The sequence below is a fragment of the Lipotes vexillifer genome, unplaced genomic scaffold, assembly GCF_000442215.2.
Source record: "Lipotes vexillifer unplaced genomic scaffold, Lipotes_vexillifer_v1.1 scaffold6, whole genome shotgun sequence".
Lineage (NCBI taxonomy): Eukaryota > Metazoa > Chordata > Mammalia > Artiodactyla > Lipotidae > Lipotes > Lipotes vexillifer.
This window is the reverse complement of record NW_006799037.1, coordinates 3,668,003-3,681,898: the sequence shown is the minus strand read 5'-3', so window position 1 is coordinate 3,681,898 and position 13,896 is coordinate 3,668,003.

Here is a 13,896-nt window from a genome sequence, read left to right as displayed (position 1 = left end):
AGCAGGAATAATGAGAAGAGAAAGGGATGCTGGATCATGCCACTGGGTCCCATATTCATTCCAGGCTGTAACCCATCTCTGGGTTGTAGTAAGGAGCTTGATGTAGTGTCTGAATGTATGATGAGCCCAATTCAGTTGCTTTTACACTCTGGTAAACAGCTGCTGAACTTGTCCCTCTGAGTGGTTCATTCTTAGCCTTATTTGGCTTGGAGCATCTTCAAAACCAGCAATGCTGTGTACACATGTATGTCTGCTGCTGCTCTTAGGTTGTAATTCCCAGATGTGGCTCCATCTGAATGAATGGGTGGCTTTAAATCTTACCTCGCCCTAAGCAGGGGCTGGATTTCCTTGGCTGGTGTTAAAGTCTGAGATGATCTCTACTTCTTGTGCTTGGCTGGTAAAGACAGGAAGGCAGCAGCCGAGGCTGGGCTTCCCTAAAGTCAGACTGTCAGTATGCTATTTACATCCCTTGAATCTAACTGAGCTGGGGTGCACAGGTCAACCTTCTATCTGTGTTTCTGTGTCTGAGGACTTTTTTTTTTCAGAACTTCAGCAGGCTGGAAGTGCTGGGGAATTAACACTCCGAGGAGCAGCCCTCAAGCAAGGATTCTTGGTAACTGGGGAATCAATATCCCAGCTTCCTCACCACTGGGTGGGATCATTATGAGACATGTATTTTATATTGTATCTCCCATTTTTTACTATGGGATTTAAGCCTCAGTTGGCCACTGTGGTCGCTGGCTCAATACGCACTCCCATCTTTCCCACTCTCCCACTGCTGGTCCCTGAACCTCCCAAATACACTCACTGAACCTGAATTCCTGTCTCAAGGTCTGCTTCTGGGAGTACCCACGGTAAGATACACGATGTCAAGAAAAGAGCACAAGGTTTACAGTAGAAGACCTGGGTTTAGTCCTGGCTCTGTCACATGTTACATGACTTTAGGTAACTGACTTGAATCCCTCTGAGTTACAGTTCCCGTAACTTTTATAAAACCCAGAGCGTAACACTTCCTTCATTCATTGGGTCGTTTGTAACGCCTGAGTGAGAATACGTAAGAGGAGGAGCTGAATAGGATAAAGGTCTTTAAAGACGGACATCGTGTTGTTCTGTGTGGCTCTGCCCCTTCCCCTATTGTCTGCAGTAAAGCCCCCCTAAGTAGCCTCTACACTCTTCTCATCCTTACTCACACTAATATGCTGTGTACAACTCAGGTGAATCAGGATGGTCATGAAAAACTTCAGCTTTTTAGTATTTTTGTGGCTAATTCTTACTTTATAATTCTTTCCATCCCTATTTTTATTATGAAAATTTTCAAACATAAAGAAAAGTTGGGACTTCCCTGGTGGCGCAGTGGTTGAGGGTCCGCTTGCCGGTGCTGGGGACACGGGTTCGATCCCTGGTCTGGGAGGATCCCGCATGCCGCGGAGCGGCTAGGCCCATGCTCCACGGCTGCTGAGCCTGCGCTCCGGAGCCCGTGAGCCACAACTACTGAGCCCACGTGCTGCAACTGCTGAGGCCTGCGTGCTGGAGCCTGTGCTCCAAGGCGGGAGAGGCCACCGCGATGAGAGACCCAGGCACCATGGCAAGGGGTGGCCCCTGCTCGCCGCAACTAGAAGAAGAGCCCGCACATCGGTGAGGACCCAACGCAGCTCCCCATGCCAAAAAAAGAAGAAAAAAAAAAAAAGAAGAAAACTTGAAAGAATAATCCAATAAACCCTTGACTTGAATTCAACAATTGTAAATGTTTTGCCATATTTGCATTATCTCTTTGTCTATCAGTTTACCTCTCTATTTTGCTATACTATTTTAAATTATTTTCTAGACACCATGACACTTTGCCCCTTAGTTCTTCAATATACATATCCCAACTAGGCCAGTCTCCCACAGGCACAATACCCTTCTCACACCTAAGCAAATCGACCCTAATTGCACAATATCATCTAACATTCTACCTATACTCAAATTTCCAATAGTGCCTGGAATGTCTTTTATAGCTTATTTATTTTTTTAGCCAGGATCCGCTGTACACTCACTGCAAAATGAATTTGCTTAGAAACACCAGCCTGGCTCGGATTCTGTGCGTGTGTGCATGCTTGTGTGTGAGCTTGTGCAAAACCTGAAGAATGTGTCATGGTTGTGCCCTGAGCATATTCTTTCTCACTGGAGTCAGACTTCCTGGGCCTTGGGTGACAGTGGGACAAACCTGAACCTTGTCTGGACGTGTGATCTTGCCTGGTCACCTCTGCCCGCAGCAGAGGGCTCCGAGCAGCTGCTGTCGGCTGAGGCTGCCAGGTCACTCATGTCAGGGCTGCACTAACCACTTCTGTGGCCGCCTTCAGTGGTCACCTGCCAGACACTCATACAGAAGTGCTGCTAGCAATGTCAGCCATCACTTGAGGAGGGAGGCATTCTGCCCACTGATTTAATTAGAGAGAGGTTTTTATCCTTTTGGGGGGAAAAATCCAAATTATTTGGCAGGTAAAATGCCTGTTTAGATGAGTTAGTGTAAGCTGTTATTCTACATTGGCTAATGTTCTTCTGTCTCTGCTTGTCTTCACAGAGATGCTGAAATAATGGAGACAAAAGGTGATGGAGTTCAGAGAGCAAGGATGTGGACCAGAATAATAGCAATAAATATTTATTGAATGAAAAAATCAAAGCACGCATCTGCGGGACGCCTCCTATGTGCCATCACCTTGCTTATTCTCCACAGCAACATTTTGAGGTAAGTACTTTTTTTGTTTTTTGGTTTTTTTTTTTGGCGGCACGCGGGCCTCTCACTGTTGTGGCCTCTCCCGTTGCGGAGCACAGGCTCCGGACGCACAGGCTCAGCGGCCATGGCTCACGGGCCCAGCTGCTCCGCGGCACGTGGGATCCTCCCGGACCGGGGCACGAACCCGTGTCCCCTGCATCGGCAGGCGGACTCTCAACCACTGCGCCACCAGGGAAGCCCTGAGATAAGTACTATTATTTCTATTTTATAAGTTAGAAACCTGGATTGCTAACTGGCTCAAAATCACGTAGCCAGTAAGTGGCAGAGCTGTGATCTGAACTGTTATCTGTCAGACTGCAACACCCATGTTCTTAAACGAGAGCCCTGAGCAGGAAGCACTGTGCTCAGCCGCATCTCCAACCACACACGTGGCTGCTGCTTCTTGTTAACACCCGGCACAATGCGTAGCACATTGTCGGTGTTCAGGTAATGTTTGTTGAATCAAGGTCTCACCCAAGATAGGCATACAAAAGGTGAATACCAGCTAGATTCTCAGGACCCCCTTTAATTACAGTGACTCATAAACTCCCAGCCAGATCCTTTTTGTTTTCTGTGTCATTGTCTCTGTGTACCCTCCTACTCTCCCCAGATAATCTCCCCAGACCAAAGTAGCATCCTCTTATTTTGCTAGTTTCTACAAAAACGAGTGCCCAGTGCGCTAGGTGCTGGTATCCCTAGGCCCCAGTGCCTTTTTTTTCCCAACAAGCCTTTCTTAGAGAAATGCCTCCTTACAGGAATTAGAGGAGGATGTTCTTTGCAGTTTCTAGAAACTGTGCTCTTGGTTGTCTATTCCCCCAATAGGCACCCTTGGGCATTCACCTGGGAAGAATAAAATGGAAGGTGTTGTCACCAGATCTGGAAAGGCCAGCTTAGGAAACAAATGTCTCCTAAGGAACCAACCAGAATCTAAATTCTGCTTCATACTTTATTTTATTTATTTATTTATTTTTACTTTTTGGCCACGCAGCTTGTGGGCTCTTAGTTCCCTGACCAGGGATCAAACCCGTGTCCCCTGCAGTGGAAGGGTGGAGTCCTAACCATTGCAGTGCCAGGAAAGTCCCTGCTTCATACTTTAGACCATATGAATTCTGCTCTACCAATGAGTGAAGGATCAACCCACTTATGGAAATAATATCTGAGAGACCTAACAGCTTCCAACAAGCTCTCATTCCCCCTGGGACGTGGAGAGGCAGCCATGAGTGTCAGCTCCCTTAAGTCTGGAGACTCAGAAGCTGTTTGAGACCCTCCCCCAAAACCCATTTCCCATCCTCATCTCCTTCCATCTCAGTTCAGGCTGGGACAGGAGGGACCACAGGGTGCCAGGTGGGGAGGCAGGCTGATGGGAACACACCTACTGTTGTGTGTGGAGAGGTGACACTGGGCTTCAAGGGTGGGCTTAGAACTCATCTGGGAACGTGGAGGAGGAAACCACAGTATGGAGAGACTCCTACTCTATAACTAGAAACATGAGATGCATGGCCCCTACCTTCATGGGGCTTATAGGCTACTGGGGGCTATTGGAGGAGACAGACAAATCACCAGGCAACTGCAGCACCGTGGGATGGAGTGGTGCTAAGATGGGGAAGTCAAGAGGGCTAAGAGAGGGCATTCGGGAAGGCTTCCTGAAGGAAGCAACATCTAAACTGGCAGGGGAAGGATAAGCAGGCATTAATTAGACCAAGCTAGAGGGGGGGGGGGGGGGGTTGGAACGTAAACTGTGTGGTAAGAAGCACACGGTGAAGCTGGAGAGGAGGGAAGGATCCCAAACAGGACAGGCCTCGGGGCCTGAGGCTGGAGGTTCGGAGGACTGTTGGAGGCTGACAGGTCTGTGCTCTCAGTCCTCAATAGGAAGATGACAGAGATAAGGAAGGAGATGTGGGGAAGCTGAGTTAGGACGCGTGGGGGAGCTGTTTCGCTATCCCCTCCGCTGTCCTCCATCTGAACAATTCCTGCATGCACTGGACCCCGTGGGCAAATTTAACTTAAATCTTCCTGCCAGAGCCTTCCTCTTTTTCTATACTATTTCTTTTGTTCACGATAGCACCACAGAGTCACTCAAACTAGAACCTTACATCAGGATTGACAAACAGATTAACCCTTGACATCGACTCCAATCAGTTGGTGATGTCTGCCTGGTACACTGTGTTGAGGAGGATTCTGAGGCCAAGTCATGTCTCAGGGGGAAGGAGTCCCATGGTTAGCGATCCTTGCGATGAGCAAGGGACGGGCCTGGGGACACCAGGGCCTCGTGTCAGTAGACCCTGATGTAGAGTCACCTGGCTTCTTTCTTTTCTCTCACCTTTCCAATGCAGTGGGTTACAGTCTTGCTTCCCTAGTTCCAATTCCTTTCTCTCCATCTCTACTGTCCCTTCTTAGTTCTGGCCTCCTTGATTCTCACCTACCTGTATCATCTGTGTCACATGTATCACCAGGCTCCCTATCTTCTCGGCTCTAAGCCATCTTGCCCACTGCCACAGGGCAATGTTTCTAGGCATCCTCCCACACTGCTGAAAATCTTCAGCTGGCTCCCCGTCACTTACAGGATAAAATCTAGAGTCTTCAGCTAAGACATATTAGACCCTTGATGGTCTGGTCCCTGTCCATTGTTCCGTCTCGTTTCCTGCCACTCCCTGACTTCTTCCTTAGGTAAATATTCCAGGCACATGAGCCGCTTAGAGCTCCCAGTAGGCTATGCCTCCCCGGGTTTTAGCCCAAGCTATTTCCTCTGCCCGACAGACCCTTCTCCACAGCCCTGGCTCTAGGCCCCTGCCTTTAACATGCTAATATTGGAAGCTTTCTTTAAGCTGGCAGGTCTCTCCCCCTCACCTTCCCAAAACAGATTTCGTGGTTTCTTCTTCCATAGTGTTTTATAGACAAAGCTATTATTACTCACCTCACTGCCTTTGCCCCTATGTGCAGTTTGTTCATTCATTCATTCAGCAAATGTTTATTTAGAAGCTTCAATAAACCAGGCACTGTTCTAGGGGGCTGGAGATAGAGTGATGAACCTAACAGCCAAAGTCCCTGCTTTCAAGGGATTTACATGCGTGTGCGTGTGTGGAGTGGGGTGGGTGTACAATATACAGATGAACAAATATATCATTTAATGTCAGATGAAAGAGAAAACCAAGGCTGAGAGGAAGTGGGGTGCTGCTCTGGCTAGGTTGGTCATAAGAGACATTTCTGATCAAGTGACCTCTGAGCAGAGATTTGAATAAAGCAGAGGAGGAAGCCAAGCTGACATCTGGGGGAGGAGTGTTGCAGGCAGAGGAAAGGGCGTGCAAATGCCCTGCTGCTTTTACCAGAGATGTATGAGGACCAGCAGGAAGTAAATGAGGCTGGAGAGGAGTGAGTGAGAGAAAACATGTTAGCGTCAAGGTCAGAGGAGGAACAGAGGTGAAGGATTAGCACATCGGTCCTTCCAGAACAGCATGAGGCCTTTGGGGTTATTCTGTATGAACAGGGAAGCGTCTGATGCATTTTAATCAGAGGAGTGATATAACCTGCTTTGTTCTTTAAAAGCATCAGGCTGGCTTCGGTGGTAAAAATATACTAGGGATGAAGGTGGAAGCAATTCTCCAGGCAGTAAGGACGGCATGGACCAGGATGGTCCCAGCAGTGGCAGGGATGAGGAGAGGAAAAATTTGTGATATATTTTCAAGGTGGAGCCAGTAGGATTTCCTGACAGATTGGATACAGGAGAGAGAGAAGCAATCCGTCAAAGGTGACTGCAAAATACAGCAGCTTAACAATTTGTTTGCATGTCAGTATCTCCATCTGGATCAGTGGCTCTTAATCACCCCTCCCCAACCCCACTTTTCTTAAATTCTGGATGCCTTTGAGAATCTGTTAAGAGTTATATTTTCTCCCTGCAAAATTCACCGGGCACATATACATAAACTATGTCTATCATTTCAGAGGGTTGTAGGTCCTCCGAATCATACCCATGAAGCCTGGGGTCAGAGTCCCTGCTCTAACCTCTGAGCTCTCTGAAGCCAGACGTGCCGTATTATTCATCTTCATTTCCTGAGATAAGTGACCTGAAGACAGTCACTGCTCAGGAAACGTGCTGGAATGAATGAGTGAAAAACAGCTGCTTCTTTATTTTAACTCTTTAGTTTAAGGAAGCATGTCCTATTTACACCTCTACTGGTAACTGGGGCTATTGTTCCAATACATTAATAACTGAACCAACAAACGACAAGGCTGGGGAGAGGGGAGCAGGTAAAATGAAGCAAGGGAATTGCGGCAGAAAGGCATTTTTCAAAAACGTTCCTTTCAAAAAGCATTGGAGATACCCAAGGGAGGAAGCCGTGTAAGTAAAAGGGTAATCATTCTACCAGTAACACTGGGACATTTTCCACCTGAGCTGCAGGCAGAGGGAGCGACTTGCTTCAGAATTTCTGTAAAAGAAGGGGGAGATTCTGGGGTCCTGGCTGCAGCCAAGCCCCAGGCTGGGCATTCAGAGGGAGGGAGGGAGGGAGGAAGCACTTGTCCTGAGCATCCTAAGCTCAGAGGCCACCTGCAATGGGGGTAGGGGCCGATGGAGAAAAGCCTGATGGGATCAGGGACCAAGACACCAAGAGGTCACCTAAACTCATCAGAAGCAGGGTGATTTGACGTGATCACCCTGGCTCTCAGGAGCCTGAAAATTAGCTGTGAGGAAAAGTTGATCATACGAAACCAGTGGTCTTCTAGGGGTTGCTAAGAGGATATTGTCTAGACAATGGCCTTTCTCGTTATGAATTTAATAGGAGCCTTATTTAGAAGTTGAAGAAATCCAGGAGGAAGTGTCCATCTCCTTCTAACAAAGGAGTTAGAAACCATAAAAATAAATAAAAGCAGTTCTGAATTGTGCAGATTAGGTTTGTTATTCCTGAATCTGTCCATTGACCACATGATGATTCCAATTTAGCAGATATTTATGGAGTCTGGCCCTATCCTGTACCATATTGCCTTTAATCCTGATAATGCCCCATTAAATTGGTATTATTCCTTTTCCCCTTTACAGGTGAAGGATGAAGGGTGTGAGGCTTGGAGACGTAGGCATGGCTAGAAAGTGGCAGAGCAAGAACTGGTACCCAGATATGGCTGACTCCAGGTTCAAGGTCTCCCATTCACAAGGCAGCCTTTTCTTCATGCCTACATGCTCATTCAAGAGAAAAACAATTAGCCCTCTTTTGTCCTGTGAGTCAGAGGGAGGTTGGAAAGGGCTGTCTGCTCATCCTTCCTCCCAGCTTACACATCTTGCAGAAGAATGCCACGGGAGCCCCTGCCCTGGTGCAGAGCCAGGCCTGGCAGGCAGCTGCCAGGGAACTGGGTTCCAGCTGCCTGAGTCCTGCTGGCGGTGTCTCTTCGGACCTTGTCTGATAGCTCCTGCTTAAGAAGCCAGCCTGGAACACTGCTCCTGTTTGGAGAGAAAGAATGTTCTCGTCTTGCCCTTTTCTGGGATGAGGTGACTGGCCCAGTGGAGACATCGAAATCAGAACGATTAAATTCAGATCTTGTTCATTTTACTACCTGTGCCCAGGGGTCCGAGGATTGGTTACAATTTTGGTTTTCATTTTCCAGACATTTTTGTTTTGCCTCGAAGGTTAAAAAGGCAACATGGACTTTTTAAATGATGTACAGCAAAGAGCAAGAGAAGGAGGTGGGGGCACCTCAGGAGAGAAAACTACCTGAGTGTCTAATGTGTGTCTTCTGAGCTTCTTACGGTAAAGAGAGCAGAGCTCCTAGACAGGGAAAAGAACCTTAAGAGGCTCTTGATAGGAAATACGTTGCAACTTGTCACCCAACCAATGGCTCCTAATCCTCTTTCATGAGCTGAAATCCCCTTGAATCAGATTATAAAATTCCTCTTGGTAGAAGGCACTTCATTGAAAATGCAAAGCCCTTGACTTGTGAAAGAAAACAAACACTAATTTGGAATTTTTTTTGCTTTAGGAAAGAAGTTGACGGTAGACACCTTGAAGCAGCCCTGCTCCTGCCTTTTCACCCCTCAGTTCCGGGATGTGTGATAAGCACTGAGGTCTCAGGACACAGGGCATCCCCCGCTGCACCCACTTCAAGTCAGTCAGCATCTCCATGGGAGCTGCTACCTTGATTTGTTTAAAAAGTTTACTTGAAGCATTTAGCAATGGGCAAAGAAAACCCTGTTTAGAAGCCAAGGAGCCCTTTTAAATGACCTGTTAATTGGCTCAAAGCTTCCCTCCATGCAGGGATGATTGCTTGTAACTGGCTAAAGTCTGTGACCTGGAATTGGAATGACCAATGTCAGCTGGCAACTCAGGGAGAAGACTGGAGATAAACTGGCAACTGCAAAAGATTGGGGGCCAGCGGGGAGGGCGGTTGCTGGCATGTTTTCCCGCCGATTGCAGCTCAGATAACTCTCTTTGTGGGCTTTATGATCTTTTCCTAGACCTGCACTCCATCTCTGTCCTGTTTCTGTGGTCTCCGATGACTCGATGCTGTGCCTTCTTTCACCTCTTGGCTGGTCGTCTGGCAGGAGCGTACCTGGGGTCTGCTTGGCTGGAGGTGGGAAAGTGGGGTCTGGGAAGAGCTGGGCCTCGCTTAGGAGCAGCAAGGGGTCTCTTACCCCCCCGTGCAAGCCCCAGGGCACTGCCCGTGGGATGCCATTGACCATCTCAGCACTCAGTGGTGGTAACCTAGATGCACTGCTGTTTAGTCACTTTGCGCTAACATTGTGCAGGTTTTGTAAAAGTCTGGCAATTACGCTATTTCTTTAATCAGCTGTGTTAGGATCTGCGAAATCTGTGCTGCCTGTGTACTCTTAGGAGCCTTTTGATAATAAAGAAATAGGAACTGTGAACGTCAAGGAGCACATGGGTCAAAGGGTCTCGCTCTCCCCTTATTTCCCATCAAAATCAATGCCCACTACCGCCCAGCCCTCCCTACACTGCTTCCTGCCCCTAACTTGTACCCCAGACCTGGCAGGGCTTCTTTGGCAAAGAGAGGCTCTCACAAGCTCACAGGGACACAACTTTCTCTTGCCTTATCTGGATAGGGATGAAAAAGTTTCTCCCAATTTCTCAAACACTTAAAAGTTAAGCAAATAAAATGTCTAAACAAAGCAGGACTTCAGACAGAGGATTTGCTGTCATTATCGGTTCTCTTCTCTCAAAGCACATCTGAAGCCTTTCTCTGTGGCCAAGGAGCCAGCCCGTCTGCGCCCGATGAGAAGGAAAACATTGTATGGCAGAGACAGGAGGTTCTGCACCCCTAGGCTGGGGAGATTCCTGAGAGTTGCCAACTCAGGTGGGACAAAATGGCAAAGCATAGAGGCTTTATTTCAATATACTCATTTATTTAAACATTTCTTTCTTTTTTTTATGAACTGATAAATCCATGCACATGATGCAAAACTGGAAAGATTCCCAAGAGCAGACAATGAAAAGTAAGTCTTTTTTTTTTTTTTTTTTTTTTTTTTTTTTTTTTTTTTTTTGCCTCTTCTTGGCCCCAGCTAATCTCTGTGGAGGCAACGGTGCACGGGAGAGGTTGGGAACAGGAGACAGGGGTCAAATGCTCAGCTCAGAGGCCAGTGTCACAGCCTGGGAGGGTGTGAGGAGGCAGGAACCAGGGGAGTTGATGGGACCACCACTACAGACGAGGCTGACTGGAAGTGAGGACGGGGATGGGGGAGCCGAGCATGTAAAATGTAAAATGTCAGGAATGGAGACCCCAAGAATAGGGAATCGGTTACGGAAGGCAAAGGAGGAGTCTGGCTGAAAAAGGCAAACCCCAGTGGACGATGGGACAATGCCAATTGCAGGGTTCTGAAAAGTGCAAAAGAGGCAGAAGAGGGCACAGCAATGTGGAATTTGGTTTTCACAGAGCAGGTGAAGTTCTGCTGGGTTTTGAAGACCACATAGGATTTGTACACAGGGGGTCATGAGAGGGAGGGTGCTCTAGAACATGGGACTAGCGGGGCCAAAGGTCAGAAGGTCAGGCTGAGGGACAGTAAGGGAGACGTTTAGCTGTAAGGCAGGCTGACGTATCTGAGTGTGCAAGAAAATAGAGCTGGGCCAGATTACAGAGAACTTTGAGAACTGGCCAGAGATATTCGTACTTGAGACTCAAGAATAAATTTGGGAAGATGAAGAAAAGAAAGTGTTTCCTAATGAGGTTTTACACGTGTCCTAATAATGTCCTATTTGGACACCTCCTTGGTGAAGCTTTCTTTGCCCTTCTCTCCAAAAGCTAAACCTTCCTCCTGTGCTCTGTATCTACTTCTGCTTTTCTACTCATTCACCATTGTCATTACTCATTTACATGCCTGGCTTCTCTACTAGAGTGAGTGTCTTTCTTATTTCCCATTTTCATATTTCCAGAACCACCAATAATAATAGCAGCAACCATAACAGCTATGATTTATTGAATGCTTACTATATGTCAGGCACTGTTTTATGTACCTTACAAATATTATCTTAATAAATCCTTTCAACAACCCTATGAAACAAATACCTATTATTAGCTCCATTTTACAGATGAGGAGACTGAGGCACAGAGAACTTACTTGCTGAGGGTCACATTGCTGGTAGGTAGGGGCCAGGATTTGAACCTGAGCTGTTTAACTACAGAGTCTACATTCTTTATTATTTTGATAACAATGATAACATTCGTGGGACACTTGGGAAGGACCAGGGATGGAGAAAAGTGTTTTATGTGTAATAGGTCATATGATCCCTCAACAGTCTTAGGAGGGAGGTCTCATTATTGTTCCCTTTTGGCCGATAAGAAAACTGAATCTTAAGTCATGTGTAAGTCATGGAAGAAGAAAGCAAAAGGCCTGGATCCATGGCCCCAGACTCTTAGACATTGTTCTATACTCCCTTCCAGCACACAGTATGTGCTCAGTAGGTATTTACAGTATAAATAAATGAATGAAATAGAGGGAGGAGGGAAGGAGTGAAGGAAGGAGGGAGGGACAGAGGGAAGAAAAAAGGAAAGAAAGGAGAGAAAGAAACAGAGGAAAAGAAATCCAACAGGCCATAATGCTCAGCTATCTCTCAAATGCAATCAGTGCTGGTAATGTAAATATTCCATCATGTAAATATTGTGAAAGAGGACTCTGAAAGTAAAACTTTGAATCAAAGGAAACTCCAGATCATCACAAGTGGGTGGAGAAATTCTTGGGAATAGAAAGAGCTTCCTAGAGCCCAGGTATATAAGCCAGCAATGGATTTATTCACCAGTCTTGACACACTTCCTTGGAATAGCAAATTATAATGGGTATTGGTTACTTAAAAGTCACCCACACTCAAGAGGGACCTCTTTTGAAACATTTCTCCAGGTTTGGTTGTTCTTAAGAGATACCATTAATCTCTATGATTCTGTGACCCAATTTGACCATTAAGATGAATGAAGACTGAAATGGTTTCCTTTCTTCAGGAGGATGTTTTTTGGTTTTATAGATAGCATGTGAGCGTGTGTGTTCTGTTTCTCTCTTGCTGTCGGCCTTGGGAAGGGACGCAATTTCTGCAGCCTAGGCAGGCCTGCTGGAGATAATTTTCTTGGGTTAATTAAGCCATGCCTGGTGGATTTTTCTACCACAGACAGGAAGGCCTCAGTTTAGCACATTAACAGTAACCATATTTTCCAAACCCCAAATAGGGGCACAGTGTCTGGCTGAGCACCGAGTTCTGCTTTATGAATTTAGTCACGTGACCTTCTCACCAAGGCACACAAATGACATCATCTGTCACTAGCCACGTAATGAATTGCCTTTATGGAAGGTAAAATGGCAGGATGTTGGGGACACCCAGGAGTACAGGGACAAGTGGTCCTTGGACCTCCCAGAGCCAGTGGTCTTTAAGAAGAGCAGGGATGGGGCCTCTCTGCCCCACAGATGGAGTGGGCCTTGGTGACATGGCATTGCTCATGGTCTCTGTGGTTAATGAGCTCACTCTTGGGCGGCCGGCCGGTCTGCTGCTAGCTAGCTGCCAGCCTCTCGGGCTGTGAGTCAGCCTTGGGCTGTCACTCGATCCAGCCTCCCCAACCCCAGCAGGGCAGCCTGCAGCTGGAGTTCGGGGAAGCCTGCCCTGCCCAGGTCGCCGCTCACTTCCCTTCCCCAGGTGCCTCGTGGGGAAGCAGCTCCCGCTGATTTGAGTTCAGGGCATTGTTAAGAAGCCCCTTGTCACACTTGTCACACCCACAGCCGTCCCACCCCTGCCAGCGTAGGCGAGCCAGCCCTGGAAGGGGACTCACTGCACACACACAGAGTTCTTTGAAGCACTCCAGAGATTTCACTGAATTAACAGCCTTTGTCCTGCACATAATTCCAGTGGAATTAGTCAGCTTTAATGGGTAGCATCTCATCCTACTTCCCTTTCTGCCTGGAAGTACACCCACTAGCCTCTCCCTCCAAACCCTTTGTTTTTCAGCTCCAGGTTGGTAGCTATTCAGTCTATTAACCCTTGCACAGCCATGTCGGATGAGGAGGGGGGTGGGAAAGGATATGCATTGAGGTTTACTAGGGTAGGAGCCTTTGCGTTATTATCCCGTTGAATCTTCACCATAGTCCTTCAAGGGAGGAATTATTGTCCATTTTCTAGATGAAGAAACTGAGGGTCAAGCAAGTTATATGTAATTTGCTCAAAGTCACAAAGCTGGTGAGGGGCACAGCAGGGATTTAAATTGGAGTCCATCTGATTCCTTGACCCCTGTTAATTCTACTAACCAGCAAAATTCTATTAACCAGCAAAGCAGGAGAGTTATTTGGGGGAATCTCTAGTCCTCACATTGTTTTTGTTTATTTTTCGGCAAAAGAAAATAAGTTCCTCCCACAGCCCCTCACTATAGGAAACCTTCTCGTTGACTGCATGACCCTGTCCTCAGTCATGGAGTGATTTTTGACAGTGTGATGACGCAGTGTTGCAAATTGCAGACAGTGCAGTCACCAGACTACGTACTGGCCTGGATAACACAGAGATCAGGCGCCTGTCTTTCAATTCTTCGAGTTCAGAGGATCGTCACTTACCAAGTCTGTCCGTCCACCTGCTCCTCCACACTCCACTGCCCCACCTTGCTCTCCTACCCTGGCCTCCAGCTTCTCTGCTCTTTCCTCTATACTTTTCCTACTGGAATTTTCTAAACCAAGGTGT